We start from the raw sequence: 14,368 nt of genomic DNA on the forward strand, positions 1-14,368 counted from the left end.
TGTCCCTTCTCTCTCTCTCTCTCTCTCTCTCTCTCTCTCTCTCTCTCTCTCGCTCTCTCTCCATTCTGCAGAATAATTGCTTGGCTGATTAATTATAAGGGAATCAGTAAGAGTGAAAAGAGGAGTTGGCATTTCAACCTACAAAGAGAAAAGAGCCCTGTACGCATGCTTGCATGCACACACACACTCGCACACACGCACACACACACACACACACACGCTCACACACACAAACAAATGCGTACACACACACAAACCGCCAACAACAGGTTATTACCTCTGCATTGTCTTGCAGGATGTTTTGTCACTGTCACACACACATCTGAAGTGATTTTCAGTCACAATCATTTACATGTGAAAACAACATGTTTCAAGCTTATTTTTGTTTTGTTTTAAGTTCTCCAATCTGTTGGGCCCAAACAATAGGAAAATATCTAAATTCCTGAAGTCTTCATCCTTTTTCATTTGGCAATCATCTCTTCTGGTAATGTTTCTGTTTCTGTTCCTATTTATCTGCTGCACTGAGACTTTGATCACATACCTTTTTTTTTCCGCTGACAGTTCAATGACAGGAGCTGTACAGAATGTTTGAGATTTGACTTCAAGCACCCAATTGTGTTTGATAGGCGCACAGGATTGCTTTGGAAAAAGCTTTTAAAAAAAGATAAAAACAAGAAAACATTCACATCTTCATCTTTTAAGGATTTCTTTCTAGAGGACATTTCTGAAAAGCCCATTTTTGGGTGTGAAAATGCAAGTTTAGTGTGGACAGAGACAAAAATAAGAGAGAAAAGGATGCAAGTTTAAATTTAGCCAGTTCAGTGTGGACATTACAGTAAGTCTGAGTATCTGCAGTTGGTTCTCTCATGAATATTCATAACCAGATCCTGGCCAGTTGGCAGGTTGTCATGAGCTGTGCTCCATTTGCCAAGCCAGTCATCAAAAGTAAAACTTAATGATCATGGCATTGCATTAGGGAGGACTCGGCCTGTACGAGAAGTATAATTCTGTCCACCAAGGACTCTTCACATTCTTTTGCCAATGTCTTTTTAATCAAATCCCTTTATTCACTTGTGTCAATTAATCTTCAAATGCCCTTAAGATACTTTAATATTTATGGTATTACCATAGTCATAAAGGTATGTATGGCAGGTAGACAACCATTACCGATACTTCCACTGTTTGCAGCCTCCTTCTTCTTTTTTTCTGCTGTTACAATCTGCTCCTGCAGCTAAAACATGTTGGTACCACATTATCTGACACTGACAAAAATTCAAAGCAGATGTTTGAGTTTGGTATAAAAAAAGGCCTACGTGGCGTGGATGGGAATCTCCAAACTCCGGATGACTGTTTAACCCGCTGGGGTGTTTTACCTCTTAGCTTTGTCTCCAAGTAGATCAATTCCAGAGGATTGATGGAGTTTTTCGCTGCAGATTGATGTTGTCGATGTTACTGCAGAACTTGGATTCCGGGGAGCCCTAAATCTCCCACAGTCTATCCCTCTGTTCCAGTTTGTTGTTGTGCCTCAAAATCAGCAGCTTTAGCAGCATAATTGGGGTATAGATTGTAAACATCTTGCTCATTTTATGGTTAAAACCAGGTTCTTCTCTGTTTTCTATTATTCTCTTTTCCTCCTCTCTCCACAATTTTTAATTCCTGCTCTGTTTTATTGAGTGTCTGGTGGTTTTCCGTCAGTTTTACAGTTTTTTCCAATTGCTAACACACTAAAAAGACATGTGTAGAACAATTATTTAAACTGATACACAGAAAGCAGAACCTCTTCTCAAGTCTAAACACATTTTCTGCTTTACAAACATTTACCAATTCAAAATGACACTTTTAAAATGCACCGACCACGGTTCTCTGCATAAGACAAAACTATTTGGCATAACGTAACATGTTTCAAAACCCTGCCATTCAAAATGACTCTACATGAGCTAATTGGCTAACATATTTGCCACCTGGCCAAACACCTCTATGTTTAATTGTTACCACTTCAATCACCACTTTTTTTTCTTTTCTCTTTTTAATGTATTTTTTCTGCAATTTTCTTTTTCTGTTTAATGTCTTTTTGTCCAGTCCAATGTAAATATATCTGCTGTGCATATGTTGCACGGTTTGATAAAAAAAATATTTCTGTGCATGTGAGCAATTTGAAGAATATTCTACAATTTGAACTATTTTAGTATTATGGTAAACCATACTAAAGATGAGAGTGCTTTTCATTATGCCCAACAGTGTGTAGTTGGTTAGACAAAAATCTGATAATATGAATGAAGTGTGTGCTATTTAGTGCAAAAGTTTGATTTGGATAATGTTATATGTAGATTTGGTTACAGTGCTTAATTTTGCAGGACATAATTGGTATGTGTGTTTGTAACTGTGTGTGTGTGTGTGTGTGTGTGTGTGTGTGTGTGCGTGCGTGTGTGTGTGTGTGTGTGTGTGTGTGTGTGTGTGTGCGTGTGGGTGTGTCTTACAGATATAAGTGGGTTTTTGCAAGTGGGATTTTGTATGCGTGCATTAATGCCTAAGTATGTGTGTCTTTTCTTGCATTCCTTTAAGCTTCACATCTATATGTGTATGTGTGTGTGTGTGTGTGTGTGTGTATGTGTGTGTGTGTGTGTATGTGTGTGTGTGTCTGTGCACAAGCAAACCATGATGTGATTTGATCAGACACCAATAAGAGCAAATCTCATTAACATCAAACTGCTTTAGTACTAATCAGGTTACCGAGAAACCAGCCAGCCAATGGCAGCTACTAATGCCATTAAGTCAAGCAGTGATTGGATTGGGATCTTATTTCAACTTCCTGACGGTTGCCAGCGTTTTAATCAATAAACACAAACGCGGTGATGTCACAGTCTGTTAGAATGGCGAGGCGGTGATGTCACAGCTCATTAGGATTGTAATGATGGTGGAAGGGATGAGCAGAGTGGATTGTAGTGTTTTAGCGTGTAGTCGAATACGATGAAACTCCGTCTACATGCTGGAAAGAGAGTGCGAGTCTGCATGTAAGAATTGTGAAGAGAAAGAAACACAAACGCAGCACATCTTTCATGATAATTACATGGTGTTGGCAAAGTAGAGGGAAATTCTTTATTGGAAAAAAAGGGGAAGGGGGGGAAGGAGAGACTGTGAAGAAGGTTACATGAAGCAATGGATGTATGGGGGATAGAGAAATGTATGAGAGTTCCAGAGCTTTATGAATCTACTCCATAAACACACAGAGAATACAGGAAAAAGAAGAGGGACAGGAGAGAAATAATAGAACATCTGGTGAGAGGTCAGTCTTTGTCTGAACACACCTTTTGTCTTATGTTGGAGTCTACGTGTACAGTTGGCTCTGTAAAACTGTTCTTATGCACAGTAGTGCTTTAAACTAACTGCTAAGACCAGCATGATCACATGGTCACAATTACAATGCTAAGTCGCTGATGTTTAACAGGTTTAATGCTCACCAGCTTAGTTAAGTGGGTTGTGATGGGAATATTGTTAGTTTTGCAAGAATTCAAGTAGTATTGGAAAAAAATAAATGTTGACCTCATAATGGGGCTTGATGGAAAATCAGAGGATTACAGTGAATATTACATAAGGTAAACCTTTATTCTCATTGCATGAGGCCCATACAATGAAATTGTGAGTGCCACAACTGAAGGTGCACTAGATATAAAATAAAAAGTATGGGAAAACCCTGATGAACTTCTGGTAAATTTCAGATTTGCTTTGCAAGTCCGTCTGGCGAGGAGCCCATTTAAGTCCATTTCCAATTTTTCCAAATCGGGTCACCAATCACAACCGTTGATGCGAGCTTTACACGTTGACGATAGCTCAGCGACGGCGAGCAGCTTTTTGTTTACATTCAACATGACGGCCACCAAAGCTCAGCAACACATTGATGGCGCTGTCACTGCTATGTCAACCGGATCGCTGGCCTGATTGGTTGAAGGACTATCCAATTGCCAGAGTCATTTGAGCGGCGTCTGTTGGTGACCCCCCCTTTGTAACTCTCAGTTACAAGTGAGAAAGGTCTGGTGTTAACCAGTCCAATAAATAACTAAAAACCAGAATATTTTAAGACATAAAACACTTAGGACAGGACAAAAAAAAATACATTGCACAGGTGTTATGATAATGAAGGGAAATAATGGTATGGTAAAACATCATGTCATGGCACATCACCAAATTCATTGATAGAGATCATCGGGAACAATGAGCACAAAATGTTTGTGTCCAGTAGATGCTGAGAGTCAAAACTTTGACAAAATGACTTAAAATACCGACTTATAATTAAGTCATGTGGCCCACAGATATTTGTGTCAAATGTCAAGGCAATCCATCCAACAACTATCCAAAAATTTCAACCTGATGGTGACAGAAAAGAGGGGAAGTGAGGGATTGTAAAGGTAATTGGGATTTATTCTCTGGAAATCAAGAATGTCTGTACCAAATCCATCTATAAATGTGGAGATGTTTCAGTGTGGAACAAAGTGGTGGACCAACAGATGGACGATCCAGCCCTTAGGCCCCGGTGTTGTGCCAAGTTGTACCTGCTGAGATTTGCATTCAACAATTTCTGAAGTCTGTAGACAATGAACATTTAGAGGCATCAGTGTTTTATTAGTGGTAAAGTAGCATTGCGTTGATACGGTTGGTCTGAAATTTGCAAGATTTAAATAATCTCTCAGTATTTATGAGGGTGAACCCTTTGTTCTGTGTTCTTTTTCACTTTGTTTTTAAGCATTTCAGACAGCTTTTATCCTGAAATTAGTTATTTCTATAGCAGAAAATGAATGTCATATTCACTCTGCCAAAGTCAATGAACTTAGGCAAGCTGATAACACCATTTGATTCCTATCATAGTTTGATTTCATTATTTGGTAGAACTTGTTGAAGCCTCCAAGTAATGCATGTAAGCAAGACGTGTTATTTCAGTTTATGTTGTTATTAAATGCATGAAATGTACACCTGTGCAGCCAAAATGATCTCTAGACATTAAGTTGCAATGTGGATTAATTATTCTGCAGAGGTATATTTTATTACATGCCGAGAATTGCATACTGTCCTTTCTCAGAACAGGTGAGTGTTACGTGTATGAAATTTAGACTGGCAACATTGTTTGATCTCAAAATGTCCGAAAAGGAAAAAAGTGGATGCATTATTCGGCAGAAGAGATTTTGTACCTTCTGGGATTTGCCTCCTTGTGTTATTTCAGCCAAGAGATGAGGATTACATGTATGAAATTCACACTGTCCAGTCAAAACAGTCCAAAATATGTGCTAGTAGGCCTAAAATATTTCACTGGGTCTCCAGCGAGAAGTTAAGAAGTGGATGCATTAGTTTGGCAAAACAAATTTTGTAACAATCAATATTTGCATCCCCCTGTTATTTCAGCTTTGCTTTACGCTGTGTGCCCTCCCGCGAGGTGCACGCAAATCTCAGCGGGCTGGCACAGCTCGGCATAACACTCGAAGCATGGCTAAAAAATAAAAAAATAATAGAAGAACGGATTGAAGGTTGGAAGGGGGCTCAAGGGAATCATCCATGCCTAAACTTTGAATTCTTTCTCTCACTCCAACACATAGTTTGAGCAGTTTTATATTAATATTTCAGCAAGAAAATTACTACAGTTCCATAAATTAATTAGAATACCATTCAGACTACTCGCTCTTCTGAATTAGTTAATTTACTCAGTAGATTAGCTGTTCTGGATAACTGACACTAAATAATCCTCTATGCTGGTTTTATAAACTGAATACAATTTTATACACGACGGGGCACAAAATGGCCGACTTATCAGGCCCACTTACTGGTCCTGTGGCATTAAGTTAAAACAAAGCATTCTAGACAGTTTAATCCATTTAACCTGGCCAACGCTGTTGCGGGCACTCCATTCAGTGTTTGATTCTCTACAATCGTCTCTATTTAAAGGCGCCTATGCTCCTGTCTCTCTCTCTCTCTCACTCGGTCTGTCGCTCCCTTTTTTCTGTCTCCCCCGTCTCCTCCGCCTCAGATCGATTGCAAGGGCGAAAAGCTAATGACCCATCTCAGCAACCAATTCACTCAGCTCTGCCACACTCAGTACCTGTCTAAACCTATGAGAGGAGAGAGGAGAGAGGAGAGAGGAGAGAGGAGAGAGGAGAGAGGAGAGAAGAGAGAGGAGAGAGGAAAGAGGAGAGGAGGATGGTTTATTGGTTTATTTATCTAAAACCTTCTCCTTCCCTAAACTGAAATCCTAAATCTCTTCTCGTGTGCACTTAGTTGTACACACAAAAAGTAATGGAAACAGTTTTGTGAAATATCCCAAAAGAAAGCTTGAGATAGCTCTTCTACCTTTAGACCTCCACACAGAAAATCACAAAAAAATGGTCATAATGGTAGAATTGATTGTTTGTGAGGAAGATTTCAGATTCTGAATTCTCAACCTTTTTGGCTGTTGACCCCTTGAAGCAAAGTCTGATTGAGAGCCGTTAAACATGTCTGAGATGTGATCAGTTTAACCAAAGATTAATTTTCCTTCAAAACCTCTTATTATCTAAATATCTGCTTCTTTCCTGTTCCATGAATCATGCCATGACTGCTCAGATTCCTCTTCCAGACTGGGAACCACTCGATTAGACCAAAGAAACGATAACCTGTTATTGACATTTACGCAATTTGAAGGATTTGAAAGAAATTCTTAAAGTGGACCTGTCAATTACTAGGGACTGCTGCTCCTCTCAGCCACAGTTCTGTGCACTCAGGCTCATAAACATTGGCGATTTGGAAACATTTGTATTAATTCTTTGCGTTCGCATGGATTCATTGATTTGCTGAACATACTGATAAAAAATTATGAACGCAGCGCAACCTTTTCATACACAAATGGTAATTTTGTTACACTGACTTTCCCCACCTCTCTGTCTCTTGGCCGTCCTCGCTCTTTATCCCTCTATCTATCTCTCTCTGCCCGCACCTTTAAGTTCGGCTTCAGTGCCTAGCACATCTAAATTCATTAGTGCCTTAAGAGTTGTGTGTGTGTGTGTGTGTGTGTGTGTGTGTGTATGTGTGCGTGTGTGTGTGTGCGTGTGTGTGTGTGCGCGTGCCTGTGTGTGCATCATCAGTGCTAAATGATTATAAAGCATAGTTATTAAAAACTACCATAATTACCATGCCTGTAGCAAAAACACTCTGAAACAAATTTACCTCCTCTCCTCTCTGCAGGCAAAGACACACACACACACACACACACACACACACCAAGACACAGATACTTGTAATGTACACACATTTACGGTGACACACAGAGAGACTTGCATGCACAGGGAAAAGCTACAGGACACACACACACACACACACACACACCTCCTCTGGCAAGAGCATATTTTTACACAGGCTCCTAAGTTTGATGTAATTTTTCATGTTCCCTGTCCTCTCTGGCCTGCTGTGAATGCCAATTATAAACCTCATGACCCAACGTTTGGTACTTACCCATTCTTTATACTCCGCGTGAACCACAAGGGAGACACATAATCTATTCAAAAAGATGCTGATGTCACAAAATCTGTTTTATTTTCAATATTACAACAATGGACTAACAACACCAACCTTAGCAAAAGATTGAATGGGGTGTTGAATTTGGAAATTTAAATTGCTGCTTGTAATAGAGTAATTTCCCAAATTGGGATTAAAACGTCTATCTATCTATCTATCTATCTATCTATCAACCGAACCATTGTTGTTTGGTTGATGTAAGTACAATTTCCTGTTGGGTCAAAATGGTAAGGTACATTGGTTTCATGTATACTGCTAAACAAAATATATTTATTATGGCAATCAGTAACCTATATACTTTATGTTAGCAAGTTATGGATTTGGGACATGGATGCAATGATTTTCTGCTTCCACATTTAATTAATTCAATTTGCCAGCAAGAGATTCTAACTCAGAGAATGTCTGTACAGTTGCGACATCATTGCCAGACAACACTCTTCTTCCACACCCACTAAGAATCCCTGAGGATCTAGAAACCATCTCAGGTGCACACTGGTGCACAAACGCATACAGTTGATGAAGTGTAAGAAGTAGGAAAAGGTTAAGTCTGTTTCTTAACAGCCGTCATTGGATCATTTAATTAAAGAATGTTGAATGGAATCTGTCTAAACTGGTTGATCAACATGAAATTATTTCAATAATGCAGCCAGTTTTGTATGTAGACTCTGGCATCTGATCCTAAATTACAAATACACACACCCACTTTCCATCAACAACCCTAGTTTAAAAGTGCAAGTTCAGGTTTGTCAGGTTCTCAGTCACATTACTTAATGGCTCCTTCACTGTAGTAGTGTACCAGTATCAGATTTGTAGTTATTAGACACTCAAACCAGAAGCACCTAAAAGCGTAATAATACTTGTTGGAGGAGACGTACAATTGTGTAACCGTCTTTTTCATGTTCTTATGCACTTAAATTAGTCAAAAGGGAAGTCTAGTCTTAAGGGAACATATTAAAAAGTGTACCTGTAAGTGACGAAATGTTCTTGTCTCATACCTCCATTTTTGAGTGTGTACAGGTGGAGTTTTTGACCACTAGCAGTGCTACAGTAGACAGCAAGCAAGGAAACACTGATGTTACAATGCAGAATTTAAAAGATTGTATCAATATTGCTGAGTAACACTGAATGTAAAATAAATGTTAACAAAAAAACTCAACAAAGCCCCTTCAATGTAAAAATGTGGGTGAAATGAAACAATTCCAGACCTAGCCCACGTTCAAGAACTAATTTAGTTCTGTGAAAAACCCAATGGTGTGATATGCATAGGTTCTGCACCCACAGTAATGTAAACTATTTTTACTTGCAGGTGTATTTGTACTTTGTGTAAAAATCCCTGCAAAGGAAGACATAGAAATCTAAACAAACCATGCCAAATATTTTTTTCAGGCCTTGCAAATTTTGTTCCGTTTCAAATACAAACTGATTTCACTAAAATCCGTGATAAAAACTGAACAATCACTGAGGTCAATCTCACTGAGTCCCTGGATCACAGCTTCAAAATTCACAATTGGCCGAGCAGAAGCTGATTCAAACATACTAGAGCCAATGCGGCTTTCGCAAGAACTACAGGCGATGGTCCACCCATGAGTTTCAGAAATGATGAATTGATGCTTCTAAATATCTGCTATTGGGAATAAATAAAAACACAGTGCTCTGCTATATTCTTTTCTGTTTGATTCGGACTCCTGCAGGCTCAACGTTTTTGGTTTATCTACTCTAAAACAGACACAACGCACACACACCACACATACATACACACACACACACACACACACACAAACACACACACACAAACACTCACTCCCACCATCAACCTGTCGATACCAGCTGGCAGGTACACCTGGTTCTCCGGCATCCGCCAAATAAAATGGAGCGTTACCATAGCAACCATATGGTGTTGGCCTGGCATGGCGGGCATTGTCATGGTAACGACAGAACAGACAAGTGGGCAGTGCCAGACTTATAGGCCAAGCTGGACCAGCAACAAACACACACACACACACACACACACACACACAGACACACACACACACACACAGCTTCAAAGCGCCATTCAACAGCTACTTCACTCCTCTTAAGTAATAATCTCTAACATTAGGATGTCATTCAGTGCCAGTTTTGTCACTTTCTATCTCCCATTGTTTTACATCAAATTGTAGCCAGATTATAGATGCTGTAATTTCTTGTATCTGCAGGTCTTAACCTGGAAAATCCTCTTTAGCTGCGCCAAAATGCAACAAAACCGAGCACTGATCTTGCAGATTATCACTTTAAATCAGGTTCACAGCTTTTAGTAAAGCCAGGCACTGGCCAAATCACAGCCAACTGTGTCTTCCTGGGCTCAATCTGTAAGCACTGTGAGAAATCGCTACAGTTGAAGTGTGGACTAACCCTTTCCCCTCAGTGGATGGTGCATGGATGGGAATATTATGAAGTGGCCAACTCATTAAAAGCTGTGATTAAGAAATTTGAACATGTTGCACTTCAACACACAATGTTGTAAAAACAACAACAAAGGAGACAAGAACTTTCTCAACATGTTCAGCAACACTCTCACAAAGACTTTGTGTTCTGGGTTAAATTTAACATTCTTGGCCATGTCTTTTGTCACATGACTTCTCTAGGCATGCACATACATTGGCAGAGAGGCACAGGATACAGTTTGGAAGCAAACAGGCATTTGGTCATTATGCAGTGTGTCACCATCTCGTTATAAGATCATGGTTGCTAGGAAATAAATCATTTTTCCAGCTTTATGTGTTGCCAGTGTAATGCAAGCAAACCAAATGTTCAAGGCCAAAGCAGGTTTATGGTATACAGTTTATTTGTGTTTAAATCTGCATGCATTTTAGTTTTTTAATTAACACACAAGGGCTGATGAGATGCAGTTCAGGAAAATCATCAAAGCTACACAAGTTGAGATTGTTTTTTTGGCAGACAGAGCAAGATGGTATTCCATACACACAAGTTTTTAAAACATTCTGGGAAGCCAGCTTACCATCTAATATTGTTGTGACTTTAAAGAGGATAACTGGTGGCTTCATCTGAACCTTTTCTTGGCTGAGTGTCAGATCAGACAAATGTTTTCCTTCAGCTACTTGCATGTTTCCTACAGCTACTTGCTGAGCAACTCGGCAACATCTGTCCACACCGGCAAGCACAATACCCACTGTTACACTGTGTTAAAGAATGAGCTGAAAAACCAGCTTCAAGTATGTTTCTAAGCAAGTGTGTGTGTGTGTGTGTGTGTGTGTGTGTGTGTGTGTGTGTGTGTGTGTGTGTGTTTGCATACTCCCACACCAGGTTGCATACCTCAGACCTGACTATACACACAAACGTTCTCTCACTATCTGCCAAATATTTTATTTTGAATATAAACACACACACTCACACCCACAGCACTTTCCTACCGTAGCGGCAACCTTGAGACTGAACATGAACATGCATATCTCCCGCACACAGACCCCAAATGGTTTGCAGTAACTCTGTGCATTTGTGTTAACGTGGAGCTTTGCCAATTCTGTCTAGAAAATGCTCCACTCTTCTCCTCTCCTCTCCTTTTCTCTCCTCGTTCCAGAATATTTTATTTTTGAGAGTAAGAAAATAACAACATTGAAACCGGTTGAAAAATAATACAACCTGGTTCATAACTGTTCATATTTCCAGAGCTGCAGACTTAGTTAGACTTCAGCTTGGACCAGAGTCAGACAGGTCACGACATTTAGAAACTTGAGACTTGACTCACTGGAGACTGGAAAGTAAAGGCTATTAAGTTTTAAGTTTTGACTAAAAACACTAATGTGTGAAATCTGTAGTAGGAAAAGTTGACCCTCTCCTTGATTTCAAGTGGTTTATGGAGGACGAGACCCCGGAAATAAGCAAACCATTGCCGAGCAAAGTGTGCAGAGCTTTTGGTCATTGGACTAAGCAATCAGGTTCAATCTTGTTGGACAACATGTGATTTTGATGTGGATGTGCTGAAATATCTGTTACTGTAACAAATACCTCATGAAGTGGCATGCTCCTGAGACAAGGGCACTGTGTCCTTTTCCAAACATAATTTTAGGTCCATTGTTGCCTAAGGAGAATTTCAGTCCTCAGTCGTACACATTAATTCTCGCTAATTCAAACTCACCAATACATTCGATACAAACAGCCCCCCCATACTCATCCTTTAAAGTGCCTATATTATGAAACAAATCACTTTTTCTGTGATTTGGGGTGTTATTTGGTGTATTTGGTGCTTCCACACGCATACAAACTTGTAAAAAGGTTTTCAGTGAGATAGGTTTCTGAATGTATCCTGAATTCAGTCAGGTGAGCTATTCAATATCTGCAGGGCTTTCTAAGGTTAGCCCCCTTGTTCTCAATGGCAAAACACTGCTGCAACACACACTAGTTCACCATATTCTACAAAAGAACTGCTTCCATGTCCCTGTTCTGCAGGTATTCCACAAGTGAACAAAGTTGGAGAAACAGCTGGCTGATTTGATCTTTTCCTAGGTACTCGAACGTGCCACTCCCAAGAACCGACCAAGCATCTTTTGTTTACATTCAACATAGCGGCCACTGAAGTGTAGCAACCCGTTGATGCCGCAGTTGCTTCTAACAGCAATGGGCAGTACAACAAAAATAAAGTTTGAAAATGAAACCATGTAAACTTATTCTGGTACAATCATGAACCTCTACCTTTATTTAAAGTTGCACGAGTTGATCAACAATGGATAAAATGAGTGTGCATTGTTCAGCTCCTTGCCTTGGTGTCCCCGCCTCCAACTTTATGAGTTTAGCTCTCTCATCAACCTCGTTTCCAACCGCAGCAGTCAGCTGTTATCAGCACAAAAGACTCAAGACACTTTCTGCTCAGCACCAAACAGCAAGAAGACAAAGGTTGGCTGGTAAAAACAGTGAAGCATTTAGCAGATAAAGAGACACATATTTCCTTCAGGTGTTGGCAGAAACCAAAAACAGAGCTAATAGCGCGTTCCATTTGTACTCACAAGTCAGATTTTTTTAGGTCAAAGTTGGAAACCCTCCACTGACCTCTGATGTCCATACTCGGACAACCACCGAGTACCCCAAGCTCAAAATCCAGCTGGGATGCCCTGTGCATTAACAGTGGTGATAGCTGTAGTCACATACAGTTATTAGCACTTCTTCTTCGTCCTATTTGTGTCTCACTAAATCACTAAATCACTTTGACAAATTAACTTCATAGTTGTAAAATCTGAGGGCAGAATCCCAGGAACATCCAGTGTCAAGTTCCCTTTATAACAATTTAATTCAATCAGTTTTTTTATATGGTTATTCAAATATTGAACGATTTAAATGCATTGGAATATTCACAGAGTGAAGGTTGCACCTTTACAAAAATCAAAACCAAATTGGTTTTTCTATTCAAACTGTTGAAGCCAAAATTAAAAGAGATGACCTCCAATGTTGCTTGGTTTTTCATTTTTTTTTAGCAGTCAAGATCAGAGACAATACTACTCTGTTTTTATTTCCTTGGTCGATTGAATGTTGTATAACCACTCAATATCTTACTTTTTATTAATCAATTACTTTCTATGACACATTTTCACAGATGTGTGGCTTTTCTATGAAGTCTTTGACCTTAATGTTCCCACAAATATCATAATCCATTTAATAAAATTATCGGATCCTTTCATTTAGCTTTCCAAAAGTACCTAAAGAAAAATGATGAAGTCACTCTTGGCTTCTCTGTGTGTTATCTCTATTTTCAAATGAAGCATATGACAGACAAACAGTGGAGGAAGAAGAAGTTGTCCTGCTGTTAGTTTTGGGAATGAAATGAATGAAAACAGAGACACAGAGCTGTGTGTACGGTACAGTATCACCTGTTTCAGTGAGAAAACAAGACTAAGAACCTATGCTATGCTAACATGCTGATGTTCAGCAGGTATACTTTTAGCTTAGCAGCTAACATTTGCTAAATAGCACAAGGTATAGCTGAGGCTGATGGGAATGTCATTAATTTTGCAGATATTTGGTCATAAAACTAATTATTGGACAAAGTGAACATTTTTACCTGATGATAAGGCTCATCTTTGAGGGGGGCCCGGATGTAAACCTCATGGTGGCGCTAGATGGGGATTCAGGGATCACTAAAGTCAATATCAATCAAGCAATCCATTTAATAGCTGTTGAGATACTTCACAAAAATACAAAACTGTCAACCAGCTGATGTGACTGTCAAAATCAGTGGTCTTCTTTCTTCAGGGATCAGGGAATGTCTGTAAAAACGTTTATGGCAACTCATTCAGTAGCTGGTGAGATATTTCAGTCTGGACCAAAGCATTAGACCGTAGGACGAGGCATTTGTTTGATTCTCGATACTTTAGAGGAAATTCAGTCAGTGCCTAAAAAGGATTGAATTCAGAACCCAGCCCAAACTATGACAGGTTAGATTGCAAAAAATTGAATGCACAGGGACAACGCACCAGCGTCATGGTAGAACGCGGTCCCTGTGGTTACAAATAAAAGATATATTTATGCTTGCTGTCCATTTGCAGCACACAGATTTTTCCATGTGGACTAACTTTCTGCCTACCAGATCTGTTACTACACAGCACTGATAACCTGTTGTGTTTCTCACAGCAGGCTTCTGGCACCTGAAGCCAGATAAGTGTCGCAACATGATACTTTTGTTCGATGTGAGGGATAAAAAGCAATGGTGGCACCTTCAAACCCTGTGAAAGACGATGTCTGGTACAAAGGCTTCTGAAAAAGAAATACAAAAAGTAGAGAAAATGCTTTCATGTTATCTAAGTAACTAAATCTACTTTGAAATTGGAATTCAGCACGTCTGTGATATGTA

The sequence above is a fragment of the Etheostoma cragini genome, chromosome 18, assembly GCF_013103735.1.
Source record: "Etheostoma cragini isolate CJK2018 chromosome 18, CSU_Ecrag_1.0, whole genome shotgun sequence".
NCBI classification, from domain to species: domain Eukaryota; kingdom Metazoa; phylum Chordata; class Actinopteri; order Perciformes; family Percidae; genus Etheostoma; species Etheostoma cragini.